The following is a 21,319-nucleotide window of genomic DNA, read 5'->3' as shown; positions in this document are numbered from 1 at the left end:
TGAAAATAGCTGCAGAAAATTGCTACTAAAAATCGAATCTGCATTGACAGTGAATAAGCGATTTATTGGAAAATTCAGTACCAAATCCGAACTGAGTGGAATTCTAGCACATCCCTAATCAATATACATGTGAGTGCTCAGTTAAAGGTATGCAATTATATCTGTATTTCTGTTATTTTTTCCTCCTTGTTGCAAATCATTTTTCTGGGGGGGAAATTAAACCAACCAAAACAAAAGCACCAGTTCAGGCTCAAGGAGTTAATGCATTACATTTTTATACATTTTACATTTCAGTCATATATGCACACTAGTCAGAGGGTCAGAAGTGATTGTTCTATCCTACTGTTGAATGAATATTCAGAAGCAATCCTTGGTTTGTTGCTGTATAAGGTATGAAAATGTCTTATGTCCTTAACATCACTATCTTTATTTCCAGAGGGGTGACTGAGGCATACATTTTCTGGACTAGAGTTAGGTTTATGAAAGCATAATCAAAAAAGAGGAAATGCATCAAGATAAAGATTTACATAAAATTTGCATGTGCCAACTTATAAGATACAAATTTAGAAGCAATGCCTGTCATTTAAATAGAACCACGTCTCAATATAATGGGAAGTCTGTGACCAGGTGTCCTGTGTGCCTTTTCAGTTTGTTGTCCATCCAGGTGCTGCTAACTGTTGATGGGCAACTTCAAGCCCCCTATTCTCCCTTCTTACAGTTCTTTATCTTTAAGTTAGATCTGAACCAGGTAGGCCTTCAAATAGAGGACTGTCCTCTGACAGCCTTTTCAAGAGGTATGTCTGCAAAATTAGGCTCATGGTCACTGTGGGTAGTATTCAATGCTAGTTGTACTTTGAGTAGACCCATTGACATTAATAGACATGACTAACTTAGGTTTGTTAATTTCAACGGGTCTGCTCTGAGTAGGACTTAGTTGAATACAACCCTGAAACTAAAGCCTACATCAGATGCATGAAGTGTTGTCAGTTAGATTATCTCTCTATTTTGTTTTGTTTAACAAGATTTAGATATCACTTAATAAACAAAAACATCTAAGAGTATCAGTTAGTGCTTGAAGAGTTATCAGTTGAAAGACTTTCTATCTATTTATATATCTGTTTCTCACACCTCATGCATCTGATGACGTGGGCTCTGAAAGCTTATATTTAACTATGGAGCCATGAAAAGAAAAATATATGTTTGCCCAGTTATGGATATGATCTTGCTTTATATTTTTAGGTTGCAATTCTAACTCAATTATCTAGGATTAAGGAAGCAGTCCAACTTGAGTTGATGATGCACTGGGAGGAGTTGGATGTGGCAGACTCCCGAATGAGCTGACAGGCTCCTGGCACTGTCAGGCTCCACCAGCAGAAGCCCCCCCCATTCTTGCTGAACTGTGCCGGTGCCAGGACCCTGCTGGCCCTGCCAGGTTCCACTAGGAATGGCCAGCCCTGTGGACAGACAGCTGGCAGTAGCCCCAAAAATGGGGCATTCCGGGGTGTGGTGGGGAGGAGCCATGGGGGATTTATGGAGTATCCAAGTCCCCCTTGGAGCACTCCCATGGGTCCCAATCAGCATGAGCATTCTACTGGCAAAAAGGTTGGTGGAGGAAAACAATTGAACTGGGGGTCAGTGAGGACTGCTTACTCCCTGGTAGTGCTATTTGTGGGAGCCAGCTCTTCTCTTCCAGCTCCCGCACACAACTCCTGACGGAGCCTGCGTTCAGCTGGGCCAATGGCTCCTGAATGGGGAGTGGATGCTACAGAGCTTTCCCCTGACTCCTCTTCCACTGCCCCCCTCTGCCAGCTTCCACGATTTATTTATTTATTTGATTTATATCCCACCCTTCCTCTCAGTAGGATTGCTTTGGATTGTTCTGTTAGTTCCAATGAAGTCATTGGTCTTACTTCTGAGAGGACTTGTACAGGATTGCACTATTCATCATATAACTAGCCTGTGGAATGATTTGCCATGGGATTCGGAGGCCAGTAGCATAAACATGGACTACGGATAGAAGGGTTTGTCAATTTCAGTTCTGTTTCTTATTCTTCCAAACTCAGATTCAGTTCTCCATGTTTCTGCACCAATTTGCAATTTGTTTTTTTAAATCCTCATGAAAATTCTTTACCATTTTTGTGCATGTTTCTCCTAATCAACACATTTTTGTTTGCAGTTTTGACTAATGTACACATTTTTGCAAACAATTTCTCCTAATATAAGGCATTTTATGCTATTTTATTAATACCTTCATTTCTATATATATATGCATATATATATGCATTTTTGCAAACGTTGGTTGAAGAACTGCATTGCAAAATTTGGATAAGTGTGGATTTTGAAGAATGGCTGCATTTTGGTTCTCATATCGTTTCTGAAAGTGTAATTTTGATTGATTTGGCTTCAAAATGTGAACTGAATTGAATTTCTCCCCCATCCCTAGCACAGACCTAGCCAATCAATGCACAGTATTGAATGAGGAATGTTACAGCCAACCAGGGCAAGCTCCAGATCTCCAAGGAGGGCCTCTCACCACCACCAGCACCGGGCTGATAACCTTTTCCCACCACCTGTCTTCATTGCTGTGGAGGCCTGTTGGCACTGCACCTCACTCATCCTTTCAGCAGCTGAAGGATCCAGGTGCTCCACCACAAGAACTTCCACAACCACTGCTGTCAGGAGCACATCAGGTCTCCATGGTGTGGGAAACTGCACCCCATAGACATCATAGCCACTGTGGTGTCCACAAGATGAAGTTTCCCACATCATGGAGGCTGCTTCTGAGGGGGTGGGGCCTGACATGCTTCTGGTGGTAGTGGCTGTGGAAGGGTTCATGGCAGAGCACCTGGAGCCTCCAGCCACTGAATAGATGGGCAAACACTGAGGAGGAGGAGGTTGTAGCAACAGGTCCCCAGAACAAAGACGGGCACCAGGAGGAGGTGACCAGCCCTAGCGCTGGTGGTGGTAAGGGCCCCCTGTGAGCTCCTGGGTCCTCAGACCAGTGCCCAACCTGGCTGGCCACTGGCACCAAGCCTGCAGAGCACAGTGCTTTCTCTTAATCACTGCACTTGCATACATAACAGAACACTAGCTCAGACTCTACAAGTTATACCACCCTACCACAACAAACACCCAGTTGTCCAACAATCTAATGTTCAGCTGTGAGTTGCTGAGGAAACTGAGGGTGATTGACGGTAGTCAGAGTAAGATTTTCAGGAACCATTATCAAATGGATACCTGAAAGATCACCTTACTCCTTATATACCCAGTCAATCACTGCGTTCTTCAGGTGAGGGCCTCCTGCAGATACATCTTATCAGGAGGTCCTTTCCACACAACATAGGAAGTGGAACTTTAGTGTGGTGGCACCTACCCTGCGGAATTCCCTCCCCTTAAATATTAGACAGGCGCCATATCTGTTATCTTTTCAGCTCCTACTGAAGACCTTCCTCTTCAACAAGCCTTTTAAATAGGGACCTTATCCCAATCTGTGTCTGTGCTGGAATTACTTTTTTTTAGAGGTTTTTAAAGCTGTTTTTTTAAAAAAAATATGTTTTGTTTTAATGTTTTTCAAGATGCTTTGTTTTAATATGTTTTTAAAGATGTTTTGTTTTAATTTTTTAAGTCTTTTGTTTTTAAGATGTTTCAGAGTTATTTTAGTGTTTTTGTTTGCTGCCCTGGGTTCTTTCTAGGAGGAAGGGCAGGATATAAATAATAAATAAATGTAGCCATGGCCTGTGTCAGCTTCCCCAACCAAATGTCAGACTGTCACAGAGAAACTTGGCTCTCCCAAGGTGCTTTCCGCTAATTCAACAATTCTCTCCACCCACCAACCCACCTCTGCCTCCCAGTTCAAATGTGGCCAGACCACCATTTCTATCAAGCACAATTTGCCAGGCTCTTATCTTGGACCTCCATACTTATAGGCGAATTACCTATTCAGGGACCATTCACAGCCACGAGTGCACATGAAGGTTGTTTCGTGTTGGCGTTCTGACTGCCATCCAAAGTCATGTCAGGCAGAAACCATAGCAATGTAACTCAATGTAGTCAAACAGCAAAACTTGCAACAAGACATTTTGTTTGTTGTTCGAGCTTAGCTTCACTGGCACTCCTATTGTAGCTTGTAAGGGAGCTTGTACTAACAGAGAACATTATGCAATGGGCTCTTGAAATAATAATATGACTACCACTTTGTCAATTTAGGGATAAGTGAAAGTCTCAGCAAACTTCCTAATTGCTGAGATAATGCTGCTGATTCCCACCCAGTCTTGTATAGATTATAATCTCTTCTCACCAACTAACCATTAACATGCAGTTTAACAGGAGCTATATGGAAGAAGAAGAAGAGAAAGGAAGAAGACATAGAGGAAGAAGAAGGTATTTGTGGATAAATGATTTATAGTCATTGGGAGGAACTAAATCTGTGTACACTTAGGTGCCCCATTTCCATTATATATTTAAAGTAGTATTATACCATTTTAAACAGTCATGACTTCCTCCCAAGATCTTGGGAACAATGATAAGGATGCTGAGACTTATTAAAAGACCCCTGTTTGGCTCACAGTGCTACAATTCCCAGAGTGGTTTAACTGTCGATCCCTCTTCCCAGAGGAATTTGGGAATTGGAGCTCTGTGAGAGGAATAGGGCCCTCCTAACCAGAGCTTGGAAAAGTTACTTTTTTGAACTACAACTCCCATCAGCCCCAGCCAGCATGGCCACTGGATAGTGCTGATGGGAGTTGTAGTTCAAAAAAGTAACTTTTCCAAGCTCTGCTCCTAACAACCCTCAGCATCTTTCACAACTACAGTTCCCAGGATTTTTTGAGGGGAGCCATGACTGTTTATAGTAGAAAAATACTGCTTTAAATGTATAGTGCAGATGGGGCCTTACATGGAAGCAATTTCAGTTGAATTCAGTGGGACTTTCTCATTTATTTATTTATTATTTGATTTATATCCTGCCCTTCCTCCCAGCAGAAGCCCAGGGTGGCAAACAAAAGTGGTTGAAACACATCAAAACATCATAAAAACAGACCTTAAAATACACCAAACCAAAACAATTTAAAAACAGTTTTTAAAAAAGCTTTGAAAAATCTTTTTAAAAGGGTTAAAAAACATTGGTTTTTTAAAAATATATATATTAAAAAGCAATTCCAACACAGATGCAGACTGGGATAGGTCTGAACTTAAAAGGCTTGTTGAAAGAGGAAAGTCTTCAAAAGGCGCCGAAAAGATAACAGAAATGGCACCTGCCTAATATTTAAGGGGAGGGAATTGCACAGGGTAGGTGCCACCACACTAAAGGTCCATTTCCTATGTTGTGCAGAACAGACCTCCTGATAAGATGGTATCTGCAGAAGGCCCTCACCTGCAGAGCGCAGTGATCAACTGGGTATATAAGGGGTAAGACAGTCTTTCAGGTATCCTGGTCGCAAGCTGTATACGGATTTGTACACCAAAACTAGAACCTTGAACTTGGTCCGGTAGCAAATGGGCAGCCAATGCAATTCTTTCAGCAGCGGGGTGACATGTTGGCGATACCCTGCCCAAGTGAGCAGTCTCACAGCTGCATTTTGCACCAGTTGCACCTTCCAGACCAACCTCAAGGGCAGCCCCACATACTGAGCATTACAGTAATCCAGCTTGGAGGTTACCAGTGTGTGGACAACAGTGGCCAGTCTATCCCAGTCCAGAAACAGCCGCAGCTGTTTTACCAACCAAAGCTGGTAAAAGGCACTCCTAGCTATGGAGGTCACCTGGGCCTCTAGCGACAAAGATGGATCCAAGAGCACCTCCAGACTATGGACCAGCTCTTTCAGAGGGAGTATGACCCCATCCAAAGCAGGCAACTGACCAATTATCCGAACTTGGAACCACCAACCCACAGTGCCTCCATCTTGCTAGGATTCAGGCTCAATTTATTGTCCCTCATCCAGCCCACCACTGAGTCCAGGCAGCGGTCAAGGGCTTGCACGGCCTCTCCTGATTCAGATGTTACAGAGAAATAGAGCTGGGTATCATCAGCATACTGCTGACATCTTGCCCCAAAGCTCCTGATGACCGCTCCCAAAGGCTTCATATAGATGTCAAACAGCATGGAGGACAAGATAGTACCCTGCGGCATGCCACAGCACAACTGCGAGGGGACCCAATGCTATTCTCTGAGAGCAACCCTGGAGATAGGATCGGAACCACTGTAAAACAGTGCCTCCAATACCCATCTCACCAAGTTGGCCCAGAAGGATACCATGGTCAATGGTATCAAAAGCCACTGAGAGATCAAGTAAGAATAACAGGTTCGCATTCCCCCTGTCCTTCTCCTGATAAAGGTCATCCATCAGGGCGACCAAGGCTGATTCAGTCCCATAACTAGGCCTGAACCCAGACTGGGATGGGTCAAGACAATCTGTTTCATCCAAGAGTACTTGCAACTGCTGCGCCACAACCCTCTCAATCACCTTTCCTAAGAAGGGGGTATTTGCAACCGGTCGGTAGTTGTCACAAACCAATGGGTCCAGGGTGGGCTTTTTCAAGAGTGGTCGGATCACCGCCTCTTTCAAGGTGGTGGGTAAAGATCACACAACATGCACTCAACACCACGGCTGGCCCAAGCCACTTTGCCACTTGAGACAAGATAGGGCCTTTATTCTCAGTTTTTCATTTTTTTCTAATCTGAAATGCTGTGCCCCACAGCAGTTGCTACTTACTGCAGGCACCACAAACAAGCTGCCTCAACTTCCTGCACTTAGCAGGGAGTTGGACTCAATGGCCTTATAGGCCGCTTCCAACTCTACTATTCTATTATTCTCCTGAGCTACCTATCCAGGTAGCTACCATCAACAGGAGCTCAAGCAGCATGGCGGTAGATGGCAAGAGTGGGTGCTCACTACAGTGGCCTGGCAGGGGTTTGGGCAAGTGGTGTGGAGGGAGCACACATATGGCTACTTCTCCCAATCTGCTGCCTGAGATGAGTGGCTCATGATAGGCCTGGCTCTACTCAACACTGAGCTAAGAAAAATATTTGTGTTCCACCTTTCCTCCAAGATGCTCGAGGAGGGGTACGTGGTTCTCACCTCCACCTCTGCTTTATCTTCACAGTAGCCCTGTGTGGTAGGTTAGGGTGAGATATAGTGACTGGTCCAAGGTCTAACTATGAACATAAGAAGAGCACTGCTAGATCACACTGAAGGCCTACTTAGGGTAACATTCAGTTTTCACAGGAGATAATTAGATATAGATGGGAAGTATGCAAGCAGGATATGAACACACTACTATTTCTCCACTTATGGGCCCCAGCAACCTGGTGGTATCCAGAGGTATATTGTCTCTTATAGTAGAGGTATTATAGCCTTTATTTATTTGTTTATTTATTTATATACCGCCCCATAGCCGAAGCTCTCTGGGCGGTTTACAGCAATTAAAAACATTAAAAACAAATATATAAATTTTAAAACACGAAAAACAATTTAAAAACACAATTTAAAAAAATTAAAAACAATTTAAAAACACATGCTAAAATGCCTGGGAGAAGAGGAAAGTCTTGACCTGGCGCCAAAAAGATAACAGGGTTGGTGCCAGGTGCACCTTGTCAAGGAAATCATTCCATAATTTGGGGGCCACCACTGAGAAGGCCCTCTCCCTTGTTGCCACCCTCCCAGCTTCCCTCCGAGTAGGCACCCGGAGGAGGGCCTTGGATGTTGAGCATAGTGTACGAGTGGGTTCATGTCAGGAGGGGCGTTCCATCAGGTATTGTGGTCCTAAGCCATGTAAGGCTTTATAGGTCAAAACCAGCACCTTGAATCGAGCTCGGAAACATAAAGGCAGCCAATGCAAGCGGGCCGGAATCGGTTTTATATGTTCGAACCGTCTGGTCCCTGTTACCAATCTGGCTGCTGCATTTTGCACAAGCTGCAGCTTCCGAACCATCTTCAAAGGCAGCCCCACATAGAGCGCATTGCAGTAATCTAACTTGGAGGTTACCAGAGCATGGACAACTGAAGCCAGGTTATCCCTGTCCAGATAGGGACGTAGTTGGGCCACCAACTGAAGTTGGTAGAAGGCACTCCTTGCCACAGAGGCTACCTGAGCCTCAAGTGACAAAGATGGTTCTAGGAGAACCCCCAAGCTACGAACCTGCTCCTGCAGGGGAAGTGCAACCCCATCCAGAACAGGTTGGACATCCACCATCCAGTCAGAAGAACCACCCACTAACAGCATCTCAGTCTTGTCTGGATTGAGCCTCAGTTTATTAGCCCTCATCCAGTCCATTGTTGCAGCCAGGCACCGGTTCAGCACGTTGACAGCCTCACCTGAAGAAGATGAAAGGAGAAATAGAGCTGTGTGTCATCAGCCTACTGACGGCAACTCACTCCAAAGCTCCGGATGACCACACCCAACGGTTTCACGTAGATGTTGAACATCATGGGGGACAGAACTGACCCCTGTGGAACCCCATACTGGGGAGTCCAGGGTGTTGAGCAATGTTCCCCAAGCACCACCTTCTGGAGCCGACCCGCCTAGTAGTTATAATGTCACAACATTGTTTAGTGAGGATTTGAATCTGGGTCTCCCTTGTCATTTCAGTTACAGAGCAATCCAATGTGAATTAGATTGTGCCCTCACTCTCAGTTTCTCATTTTTTCTAATCTTAGATTCAGTTCTCTACATTTTTGTAGAAATTTGTGGGTTGTTTTTTTTTAAATCCTCCTGAAAATTTATCAGGCTTTTAGTGTGAATTTATCCTAATGAACACATTCTTTGTATGCAGTTTTAACTAATGTAGACATTTCCCCCAAGATAACATAATTCTTGTATGTTATTTCCACATATATATGGGTTGTTATGCACATTTCCCCTAATATATGCAATTTTGTGCATATTATTTGGAGAACTACATAACAAAACTCAAAGGAATGCAGGTTTCGAAGGAGAGCTATATTTCAATTCATGCATTGGTTTGACAAATGTGAATTAAGTAGTTTCTAATTAAAATGCAGCCTACAGCCATACTACCCTGAACATGTCCGATCTTGTCTGATCTCGGAAGCTAAGCAGGGTCAAGCCTGGTTAGGACTTGGATGGGAGACCTCCTGGGAATACCAGGTGCCGTAGGCTTAGAGGAAAGTAATGGTAAACCACCTCTGAACACTTCTTACCATGAAAACCCTATGAATATATACATAAAAAAAGATTCCTAGGGTCACCATAAGTCATAATCAACTTGAAGGCATATAACAACAACAATTAAAATGCAAACAAAATCAAATATCCACCCCTAAATTCATCACATGGCTGCATCCTGACAATGGCCAGCTCCATAAGTGGCTGTAGTTGTCCTTTAGTGTGTTTATTGGCAGACATAACGTGCCAACCAGAGAAGGTCAGATGAATAGGTGAACTGCAAAGAGCTTGAGAGCAAGAGCCTAGTGGCATGAAGCATGCACTGATTATTCAGATGGATGATCTCAGCAGAAGCATTTGGTGTGGATAGCTGAGGGAAGTTAAGCTGCAGGCAATTGAGACAGACAGAAAATGTTTAAACAATGGAGTCTCAAGATGATCTAGATAAGATTCTTGATAAGGCTTGACAGGGTATAGAGATCTGATCTTGAAGGCGTGATATAATGAGAAACAAGGGTTTATCATGGCTTGGGCAAGTGAGTCATGAGGATGACAAATGAAATATAAAGCCAACATAATTACACAGAGGAAAGAATAGCATGTGCATCAATACAACATCAAGGCTCTGTGGCAAGCTCAGGCCTGCACAACTTTGTGACCCACTGAATTGAATGCAGCATATGAACCATGCAGTGTAGACCCTGATGCTCCCCCACACACAACTTTTAGGAATATAGGGAGCCACTTTATACTGAGTCAGGCTATTGGTCCATCTAGCTTCTCTCTATCTCACCAGTCAAAACAGCTAGACTGGTGAGGACTAAAGAGAGGGCTTTTTCAATTGTGGCCCCCACCCTATGGAACTCCCTTCCAAATGATCTCCACCAGGCCCCTTCCTTGATGAGTTTCCGCCGGGCCTTGAAGACCTGGCTCTTCAGGCAGGCTTTTGGCGTGGGCTAGATTTTATCATTATCGCTTTTAGATTTTAATGTTATAGTACTGGTGTGTCATTTTGTGTTATTTTGTTCATTTTGTACGTCGCCCAGAGTGACTGGATGGCCAGCCAGATGGGCGACTAAGAAATCCAATAAATAAATAAATAGCTCAGTACTGACTACAGTGACTAGCAGTGCCTCTCCGGGGATTCAAATCGGGGACATTCCCAGACCTACCTGGAGATGTCAGGGATTGAACCTGGGTCCTTCTGCATGCAAAGCATAATCATGTCATAGTCAATTTATTTATATACCACTTTTTCCACAAATACATTTGTGCTCAAAGCAGAAACAGAAAATAAGCAGTCTACAATCATACATAACCATAACAGAACGTATATCACTGCAACATAACACTAGCAATTCAGCAATAAACCATACTCATTTAAAATACATCAAAAAGTGAGATGAAGCTTACCAATAGGTCAGTTAACTATATTAAATACTTTCTCCTTTTATACCTAAACCCACCAGGTTAACAACCCAAATGACAAACGCAGAATCCTACAAAGATATGTGCAGTCTCCATTGGTAGTAAGTTTTATAGGGAGTGTCCTAGGCTGAAATAATTCCTTTGAAAGATGGTCATAATATTGCACTGATGCAACTTCCATTGAGCAGGCCTATTTTAAAAATGGTGGCCCAACGGATGTTGCCTTTAGAGCCCTCGTTTCCACAGTAAGGGAAAATATAGCTGGTTGCATCAACCATTTTAATTCATTCTAGACAGCCAGGTTACTGCCTGTTCTAGATTTGGTTATGGTCCTTGCCCAAACTGGCCCTTTTTGCAGTCCTAGGGTAGTCTACAACTAAGTACTACTCAGACCAGACCCACTGAAATTAATGAATCAAAGTTACTCATGTCTTTTAACATCAGTGGGTCTACTGTAAGTAAAACCAGCATTCAATACCATCCATAGACGGAAAGCAAAGCCTAGAAGTATGGGAGAATCAAAAGAGCAATCAAAAGAGCAATCAAAAGGCTGCTGGGCTATGTCTGACTTTCTTTGTGCAAGTGAAAGTCTGTTCAAACAACTTTTGATTCCACTCATTAAAGTTTGCAAGCATCGTATTTTTATTGTACACAGTAAATTAATGACATTTCATGTTTTGTTAATTTGTTCTTGTTCTGCTAACTTTGAATGAGCCAGTAGCAAGGTGATTAAGTGTCCCCCTTTACAGTGGGCAATCCTCTATTTGAAGGAGTTCTCTTTTCATTTCATTTTATTTATAAAATAAATATTTCTATGCCACCTATCATAGCAAAAATCAGGGCAGTGTACAACATTAAAACATGAAACACCATTTCAAAAAATAAAAATACAGATAATTATTAAGGTGACTGGCTAATCAAAAATAAAAATTAAACAGCTGCAAAGGCCTGTCAGCATCAGAAGTTCTTCAAGAGATGCCTGAAGGATAAAAGTGAAGATGCCTGCTGAATCTCTGCTGGAAGAATGTTCCACAGCATGGGACTGGAGACCCTAAACCCCAACTTCTAGTTGAGGCCAGTCAGATCTAAGTAACTTGGGAGACAACAAACAGCGCTCCTCCGGATGGTCTTTGGATGATCTCAGAGATGGGATATAAAGCCCCAGGCAGTCCATAAGCTATCCCGGCCCAGATTGTTGTCTGGTCCAAGTCTGGTTGAAAGACTCATGAGAAAGGAGAGTATAGGCCTTGAAGTTGTCCATCAACAGCTAGCAGTCAGCAGATGGAGCAGGCACACAAGCCACCTGGTCACAATCTTCCTCACTTATGGGGAAATGTATCCTATTTCTATTTAAATTATAGAAATTGTTTCTTAGTTTGCATCTATACATATATATAAGCACATGCACATTTGATGCAAATCTGTGTCCTCTTATGCCCTCTTTCTATGCTGGAAAACAGAAGGGAGTAGAAAAAGAGGAAGGCCAAACAAGAGATGGATTGATTCCATAAAGGAAGCTACAGATCTGAACAGGGTGGTTCATGACAGATGCTCTTGGAGGTCGTTGATTCATAGGGTCTCCATAAGTCGTAGTAGACTTGGAGGCAAATAACAACAACAAATGCATTGACATAAAATGCATTGACCTAACTGAAGGCATTCTGCAAAATATTAAGCAATTACCTGCAGTGAGCAGTCTCGCCTCTGCATTTTGCACTAGCTGCAGCTTCCGGACCAACCTCAAGAGCAGCCCGACATAGAGCGCATCCAGCCTAGAGGTTACCAATGTGTGGACAACAGTGGTCAGGCTATCCCAGTCCAGAAACGGCCGCAGCTGTCTTATCAGCCAAAGCTGGTAAAAGGCACTCCTAGTTACTTTTTTGAACGACAACTCCCATCAGCCCAATCCAGTGGCCATGCTGACTGGGGCTGATGGGAGTTGTAGTTCAAAAATGTAACTTTTCCAAGCTCTGCTTCTTTTGTTTCTTATATTGTATTTTGTGATTTACAATTTGAATTCTATGGAATACAGTAAGATATAATATATGATAAACAAAAGAAGCAATCAAAATACAATTAAAATCCAACAGCACCTTGCACAGTGCATTACAATTACTACAACAGGCAGAAAAACCATTAAGTGGTCTACCAAGACCTTTAGCAAGTTTCAACTGGTTTGTGGGTAAGCTGACCAAAAGGTCGAATAAATAAATTAAATTGAACTGGTTTGTGGGGGGGAAAGTGTGGGAACCAAACTGGCCTAGAGATCTGGGCCATGCAAGTGATAGCACTGATAATCCAATCAGTGTGTACCAGTCCTCTGAACAAGTCTGAGCAGAGGGATGTCCAGTAGATAACTCTAGTCAGATTCAGATCCAAAATTAAGCAGAATAATATGCCCCCCAAATCTAGAATTCTCATGAATGGGTCCAGAAGGTTAGATATCTTGAGTATTTGCATAACTCAGGCTCCTGTAACAACAGAGAGTGTTCACAAATATTCTGACTGCTTTGAGGGAATGCTTTCACCAATCTTGCTATTTCTATTAGTGAAGCCAAGGGAGTTTTCAAGATGGGCTAGAAAGTGGAAGTCAAAGAAACAGAGGGGAAACAGGAGGGCAAATTTCTCATATTTATTTGAATAAACCAGCCAAAATCTTCAGCAACAGGTCTCCAGTTAATAACCAATTATCATAATATAAGCAGCTTTGAGATCTGTGTATCAATTTGAGATCTCCAGTAGCTGAAGACGTATTTGAGAAATGAAAAAATTAGAGAAGTTTGCCTAAGATAAGGATGCAGGGAAAAAAAGCTTGACTGATGTTGTACATTCCTCCCTTTAAGATAAGCGAGTGAAAATTCAAGATCCTCATAAGCACACAAGGCCACAGAGCTGCTAGATTCATTAGATCCCATCAGAATGAGATCATGCATGTACTGTTAATCAAAAAGTGATTTTACTGAACTTGAGTACAATGAATGTCAGACACAGGAAAAGAAAGAGGGTGGAGGAAATCAAGAGCAAAACCAGAACAAGTCCAACATATCAACCAAGCTTGTCAACGCATATCTCTAAGCAGTGTGGACATGGAGCACCTAGCCCATAGGTTAGTACCTTAATGTGGCTCCAACGATGCTCTGGGGTAGGAAACGTTTGAATATACAATGAACCTAGCAATGTCTTGAGAATATAACCACTTTGATTTTGCTGATCCCATGTGCTCTGTCTTAAGTTCCTTGGGGAAATAGTGAGATAGAAATGTTACAAGGTTAAAAAATAAAATAAAATAAAATTCTAAGAGTGTTTTATAAGGCTTTAGCCCACGTACTAGGGAGTATGGCCCATTGAAATCAGTGGATCTTACCTTTGAGTGAACATGCACAGGGTTACTCTGTAAGACTACCCTTTGTGCAAATATGTGTCATTTTTTAAATGTTGCTAACACAGGACAGCCCCCTCTAGGATGCACACCTTAAAGTGGTGAGGAGGTTTGAGAGTGTTGAAGAAGCTGAAAGCAATGCCGTTAGGTGTCTAGACCAAGAGGCCGAATGGTCAAAGCTGAGACACCAGACTAAGATGCATCCAAACTCAGAGGATGGCAATGGTAAACTACCTCTGAATACCTCTTACCATGCAAACCCTATGAACAGTGTATCCAAAATGCAACACAAGATAGTGCTGGAGGATGAGACCCCTAGGTCAGAAGGCACTCACTGACCCACTGGGGAGGAACAAAGGACAAGTACGAGTAGTGCTGTGACTAATGACGCAGCTGGGTCAAACCCAAAAGAAAGCCCAGAGGCTGATGTGCACAGATGCAAAAGGAGAGTCCGGAGTGTAAAATTATGCATATTGGAGCAAAAAAACTAAATTTCACATATATGCTCATGGGGTCTGAACTGGCGGTGACCGACCAGGAGAGAGACCTCGGGGTTGTAGTGGACAGCATGATGAAAATGTCGACCCAGTGTGCGGCAGCTGTGAAAAAGCCATTCCATGCTAGGGATAATTAGGAAAGGTATTGAAAATAAAACAGCCGATATCATAATGCTGTTGTATAAATCTATGGTGCGGCTGCATTTGGAATACTGTGTACAATTCTGGTCGCCTCATCTCAAAAAGGATATTATAGAGTTGGAAAAGGTTCAGAAGAGGGCAACCAGAATGATCAAGGGGATGGAGCGACTCCCTTACGAGGAAAGGTTGCAGCATTTGGGGCTTTTTAGTTTAGAGAAAAGACGGGTCAGAGGAGACATGATAGAAGTGTATAAAATTATGCATGGCACTGAGAAAGTGGATAGAGAAAAGTTTTTCTTCCTCTCTCATAATACTAGAACTCATGGACATTCAAAGAAGCTGAATGTTGGAAGGTTCAGGACAGACAAAAGGAAGTACTTCTTTACTCAGCGCATAGTTAAACTATGGAATTTGCTCCCACAAGACGCAGTGATGGCCACCAGCTTGGATGGCTTTAAAAGAAGATTAGACAAATTCATGGAGGACAGGGCTATCAATGGCTACTAGCCATGATGGCTGTGCTCTGCCACCCTAGTCAGAGGCAGTATGTTTCTAAAAACCAGAGACAGAGATATATTTTATTACCCTATTTATTTAATTTGTACACAGAACATATCATACGGAAAGCGGGATTGGACCAAGATGAAGGAGGTGTGAAAATTGGAGGGAGAAATATCAATAATTTAAGATGCAGATGATACCATACTACTAGCAGAAACCAGTAACGATTTGAAACGACTGCTGTTGAAAGTTAAAGAGGAAAGCACAAAAGCAGGATTACAGCTGAACGTCAAAAAGACTAAAGTAATGACAACAGAAGATTTATGTAACTTTAAAGTTGACAATGAGGACATTGAACTTCAATGCCTTGGCACAGTCATTAACCAAAATGGAGACAAGAGTCAAGAAATCACAAGAAGGCTAGGCCTGGTGAGGACAGCTATGAGAGAACTAGAAAAGGTCCTCAAATGCAAAGTTGTATTGTTATGAGGTATCAAATATTTGGAATTTTTAATCTTTGATTCATCTCAGTGAACCAGAGTTTGAAAAGGCCTACAACAGCAAAGATTCCTGGGAAACAGCCCCTCTGTGACCTCTGAGTACATATCTTGCAATGCCTGAAGGTATAGACTTCCTGACTCCCATGGAAATTTGGATTTGTCACCCAGTAAGAATAGGCGCTCCTTTCAAACAAAGGAAATGCATATGATAATCTAGGCCATCAGGAGGAAACAGAATAGCTCCTTTCAAACTAGGAGGTGTTGTGCATTTCTTAGCCTTTGGAGAAGACAGGATAAACTCCTGTCAAACAAAGAAACTGTTTTACACAAGGATTATGATAATCTTAACCTTGGGGAATCATCAGGATCTACAGCAGGGAGATCACACCTATCATCCGGGAACTTATCAGGAAATGAGTGGGTTCCCACCTTCCTGATCACATTTACATTGGGTTTATTTTGGGGTCAGTTTAGTTAGGAAAAGGTATAAAACATGAGGAGTGAGAAGGGGAAGTTAGTTCCTCTTCTGGGGGGCTGCAACAACTGCTTTTCTTATCAACGCACGCTAGCATCTTTGGGATAATTTCAGAGCTATGGATTTGGGTGAGAACTTTCAAATCTGGCGCTGGTTACAAAGGGCGGAGCTTTTGCTCATTGGGCTAGATACGAAAGTCTCTCTCTCTCAGCTTTAGGCTTGCAGCAACTCTCCAGGAAAGGTATATGCAACTATCTGGGCCTTTTTCTTTCTTTCTTTTTCTTCCTGTATGGATGAGCTTAATGTGAAAGTGTTTATAGGGTTAGTCTATTTGCTTTAGTCTATCCAGTGTTGCTGAATGAATGAATCATAGCTAGAAAGCTGCTCATTGTTAACTGCAATTGTAAACTGCAATATTTTTTTCTTGTTTCTTCTCTTAATAAAACCACTCTTTATTTTACTTTCAGTGTATGTGTTATTGGGTTAAGGGTAAAATTATACATGCTCCGGGGGGTGACGTGCGGCTAACTCCAGCAAAAGATCCTGCTGCTCTCTTTTTGGGACTTGGATTTCTAGTGAGCTATGCTCATGAGGAAGTTCAAGGTCCTGTCGTAACAGTATCACTAAACACTAAATTCAGGATCATTCAGACCATGGTATTCCTGATCTCTGTGTATGGATGTGAAAGTTGGACAGTGAAAAAAGCAGTGGTGTTGGAGGAGAGCTTTGCACATACCATGGAGTGCGAAAAAGACAAATAATTGGGTGTTAGAACAAGTTAAAGCAGAACTATCACTAGAAGCTAAAATGATGAAACTGAGGTTATCATACTTTGGACAAATAATGAGAAGACATGATTCACTAGAAAAGACAATAATGCTGGGAAAAACAGAAGGGAGTAGAAAAAGAGGAAGGCCAAACAAGAGATGGATTGATTCCATGAAGGAAGCCACAGACCTGAACTTACAAGATCTGAACAGGGTGGTTCACGACAGATGCTGTTGGAGGTGGCTGATTCATAAGGTCGCCATAAGTCGTAGTCGACTTGAAGGCACATAACAACAACAATGCAAGACAGACAATAGTCACGTTTAAAAGGGTTTACATTTTAGTTATACAGCAAGGATAGCCAACAGTGTGCTTTTTTGAATGTTGTTGGACTACAGCTCCCACCATCTCTGACTATTGGTGATGCTGGCTGGTGCAGATGGGAACTGGAGGCCAACAGCATCTGGAGGGCATCACATTGGCTACACTTTCGCAAGACATACAGGAGTTCTTTCAGTCCAATAAAATTCATGCCGTGCCAAATGACAGAATCCTGCTGGGATACTGAACCTTTCTCCCATCTCCCTTCCAAAATGACTGACCTGTGGGAATTCAGTTTTTTTTAAAAAATAGCTTTGTGTGCACATCTCTCACTGCTGGATCAGGCTGGGGGGAATTGGGTGCTGGTATATGCTGGCACTAAGTATAGAAGGATATATCCTTTTCACTTCTCTCTGTTTCTAATGTTAAATTACATTCTCCACATTTTGCAGCAATATGCAACGTTTTTTTAAAAAAATTCTCATGAAACTTCATCAACATTTTAGTGTGAATTTCTCTCAATAACATTTTATATGAATGAATTAATTAATTTATTTATTTCGGTCATGGACCAGCCAACATAGTATGAACACAACACACAAATTACACAAATTACACAATATATGATTTACATCTTACAATAAAACCATTAGAAGGCATAAAATGTATAAAATTAGCAATACTAAAATATATAAAAGGAACCAATAATTAAAATAACTGATTCATATCTAAGATCTTCTGTCTGCAGGTGGTGGCCGCTGCGCAAAATTTAGCTACCCTGAGTGTCACCATTGGGCTAGTATCCGCTAACAAAAGATGGAGGTAGTCAGCTTCAGATTTTACAGAAAGCTCGTATAAGATAGGAGTAATAAGAACGTGCCGGAGGTCTCGGTAAAAAGGACAGTTCAAAAGAACATGTCCAATAGTCTCCACCTCCCGTGCTTCTCATGGACAAACTCGATCTTGATAGGGTACTCTATTATACCTACCATCAAGCAGGGCATATGGCAAAGCATTGAATCTGGCCAGAGTAAAAGCTTTTCTATATTTGGCCACAGTTGGGTTCGTCAAATAAGACATAGAAGAAAATACTACTATGGGCCCAGGGCAGGCTGGTTCCCAAGGGCCCAGTCATGCCTGGTGCCATCCCTGCCCTAATATAACATATCTTGTGTGCTATTTTCACCAATATATCCATTTTTATGCACACTTTCAGCTTATATGCATTTTTGAAAACATTGTTTGGGTAAGTGTGAATTTTGAGGGATAACTATGTTTTGGTTTGCATGTTGTTTCAGAAAGTTCAAATTTCATAGATACTACTTCAAATGTGAGCTGAATTGAATTTCTCATCCATTCCTTGCTGGCACTGGGGATTTCCCATCCGGCTAGAGATACATTTGCAGGCACCTGCTTCCATATTCATACAGACTTAAAGATGTGTTCTTGCACTCAGGTCCTGCTTGCGGGCTTCCCCCAGGCACCTGGTTGGCCACTGTGAGAACAGGATGCTGGATTAGATGGGCCACTGGCCTGATCCAGCAGGCTCTTCTTATGTTCTTATGTGTGACTCTTAAATTCAGTTCTCTACATCAGTTTGTGAATTATTTTTCTAAAGGTCTTCATGAAAATTCACCAGCATTTCAGTGCATAATTATCCTAATATGTAAATGTTATATGCAATTTTGCCTAATATTCATGTATTTGCAAGCAATTTCCTCATAACATAATTCATTTTTGTGTTACTTTTACTGATTTGTGTATTTTTATGCACCCTATTCTCTCGTATATGCATTTTTATGTGCTACTTAGCTGGAGAACTGCATTGCAAAATTCAGAATTTTAAAGGATGGCTGTGTTTCAGCTTGTGTATTGTTTCAGAAAGTGTGAATTAGGCAGGTTCACCTTTAAATGTGAGCTGAATTGAATTTCACCCCCATTCCTAGACTCTTTGTGGACTGGAACTTAAGTATCTGGCAACGCAATCCAGAACACCGCTGGCCTTTTGCAGAGAGAGATATTACCTGCTGTGGCGTTTGTAGAGGGAGTCTTTTCAAAAGCAGTCTTTTATTCCCTCCTTGAGCGCTGTTGAAACCCTGGAGATTAGTGAATAATAAATAAAAGTGTTTATCATTTACTATCATCACAGATAACTGCCTGTTGAGACTCCAACAAGGTAACAGAGGGACAGGCTGGCACGTCAGCACAGCATGCTCCCTATTTTCTATTATGCGCTAGACAGCAATCTTTCATTTTGGGTATCAGTCACCACATGCTGCTGTGATTCTTCCAAAGTCACAGAGCAATGGCACTGGTGCAAATCAGTGCAGCTAATGCAGATGGCTTTGCAAGCCGGTTTCTAAGAAAGCAGATGGACAGAGTTGGGATGACCTGCATGGAAGAATGCTTAGACATTTCTCTTTGCTGAAGATGTTTTAACTGGCTCTTTTATCCATAATATTATAATGAATTTAATTTTAATTTTAATTTCGAGAAAAGGCAAATAAGAGGTGACATGGTAGAAGTGTATAAAATTATGCACTGCCTGGAAAAAGTGGATAGAGAAAGGTTTTTTTCCTCTTTCTCATAACACTAGAATTCATGGACATCCAATGACGCTGAATGTTGGAAGATTCAGGACAGACAAAAGAAAGTTCTTCATCACACTGTTAAACTATGGAATATATAGCTTGGGGGCACTCCTGGATGCACCAATGTCACTTAAGGCTCATGTGGCCTCAGTGGCATGGAGTGTCATTCATCAGATTTGACTGGTGGCTCAGCTGCATCCCTATCTGGACAGGGACAGCCTAACCTCTGTTGTCTATGCTCTGGCAACTTCTAGATTAGACTACTGCCATGCATTATACGTGGGGCTGCCGTTGAAGACGATTTGGAAACTGCAGCTGATGCAGAATTCAGTGGCCAGATTGTTGACCTGGACAAGTCAGGCTGAACATATAACACCAATTCTGGCACAACTGTACTGGCTACCAATTACTTTCCAGGCTCAGTTGAAAGTGTGGGTTTTGACCTGTAAAGCCTTTTGCAGTTCAGGACCCCGATACCTGAAGGACTGCATCTCCCCATATGAACAAACCCGAATGTGGTTATTGCCATCTGAGGCCCTTCTTGTGTGCTCCCTCCATGGGAGGTTCACAGGGTGGCAACATGAGAAAAAGCCTTTTCAGTGGTTGCCCCCTGCTTGTGGAAATCTCCACCCAGAGAGGCACACCTGCTGCTATCTTCCATCTTTATTTGTTTTTAGGTACCAGGCAAAGACTTTCTGCTTTACCCAGGCTTTTGGCCCTTGATGTGCGGGGCCTTAGTGAATGGTGGCGTCTTTTAGTGGGTCGGGACCTGTAGCCCTGTCCTTTATTTTGTACTGATGTGTTTTTAGGTTTTTTTTAAATTGTGTTTGTTTTTAGCTGGTTTTAATGTATTGATGTGTTTTTAGGTTTTATTGATCGTGTATGTTTTAAATTTTAATGTAGGTTGCTTTGGGTCAGTTTGTGAGAAAAGCAAATAAATAAGTAAATAAATAAATAATAGTTTGCTCTCACCAGAGGCAGTGATGGCTGCTAACCTGGATGGCTTTCAAAGAGGATTAGGCAAATAAATGAAGGATAAGGCTGCTAGCCGTGATGGCTATGCTCTGCTTCCATGGTCAGAGGCAGTATGCTTTTGAATACCTGTTCCCGGAATCTAGAAGAGGGGACAGTGCTCTGGTGCTCACGTCCTGCTTGCCGGCTTCCCATAGTCATATGGTTGGCCATTGTGAGAAGCGGATGCTAGACTAGACGATCTTTGGCCAGGATCTTCTTACATTCTCACACAAGCCTTTTCCATTTTAGCATTCTTGTACTTTTCATTGCTCCTGGGCCTGGTGCAAATGAGAGGCTACAATCCTATATAACTCCAGGTAGTATTGGACCCTAACTCCTAACTTGTGGAATGCCCTGCCATGGAATGTGATGATGGCTTTAAAAGGGACAAATTCATGGAGGATCTTGCTATTAATGGCTCTCCAAGCTTAATACCAGGTGCTGGGTGAAATATTGGCCTTAATTCCCTGGTTGTGGACTATTCAGAGACATTGGGCCATTGCTCTGTCTAGCTCAGTATTGTCCACTCTGATGGGCAGCGACTCTTTGGCAGCGGCATCCAACGAACACATCCTGTGAGT

General features: G+C 42.3%; 1 pseudogene; it reads left to right on the top strand.

Annotated features, from left to right (window-relative positions):
• The first annotated feature begins 8,998 nt into the window (after window positions 1-8,998).
• On the top strand, window positions 8,999-9,117 carry LOC133375757 (5S ribosomal RNA; annotated as a pseudogene).
• Window positions 9,118-21,319: the final 12,202 nt, after the last annotated feature.

The sequence above is a fragment of the Rhineura floridana genome, chromosome 1, assembly GCF_030035675.1.
Source record: "Rhineura floridana isolate rRhiFlo1 chromosome 1, rRhiFlo1.hap2, whole genome shotgun sequence".
NCBI lineage: Eukaryota > Metazoa > Chordata > Lepidosauria > Squamata > Rhineuridae > Rhineura > Rhineura floridana.
Note: the sequence above shows the minus strand (reverse complement) of the source record. Positions and strands in the feature narration are given on the sequence as shown.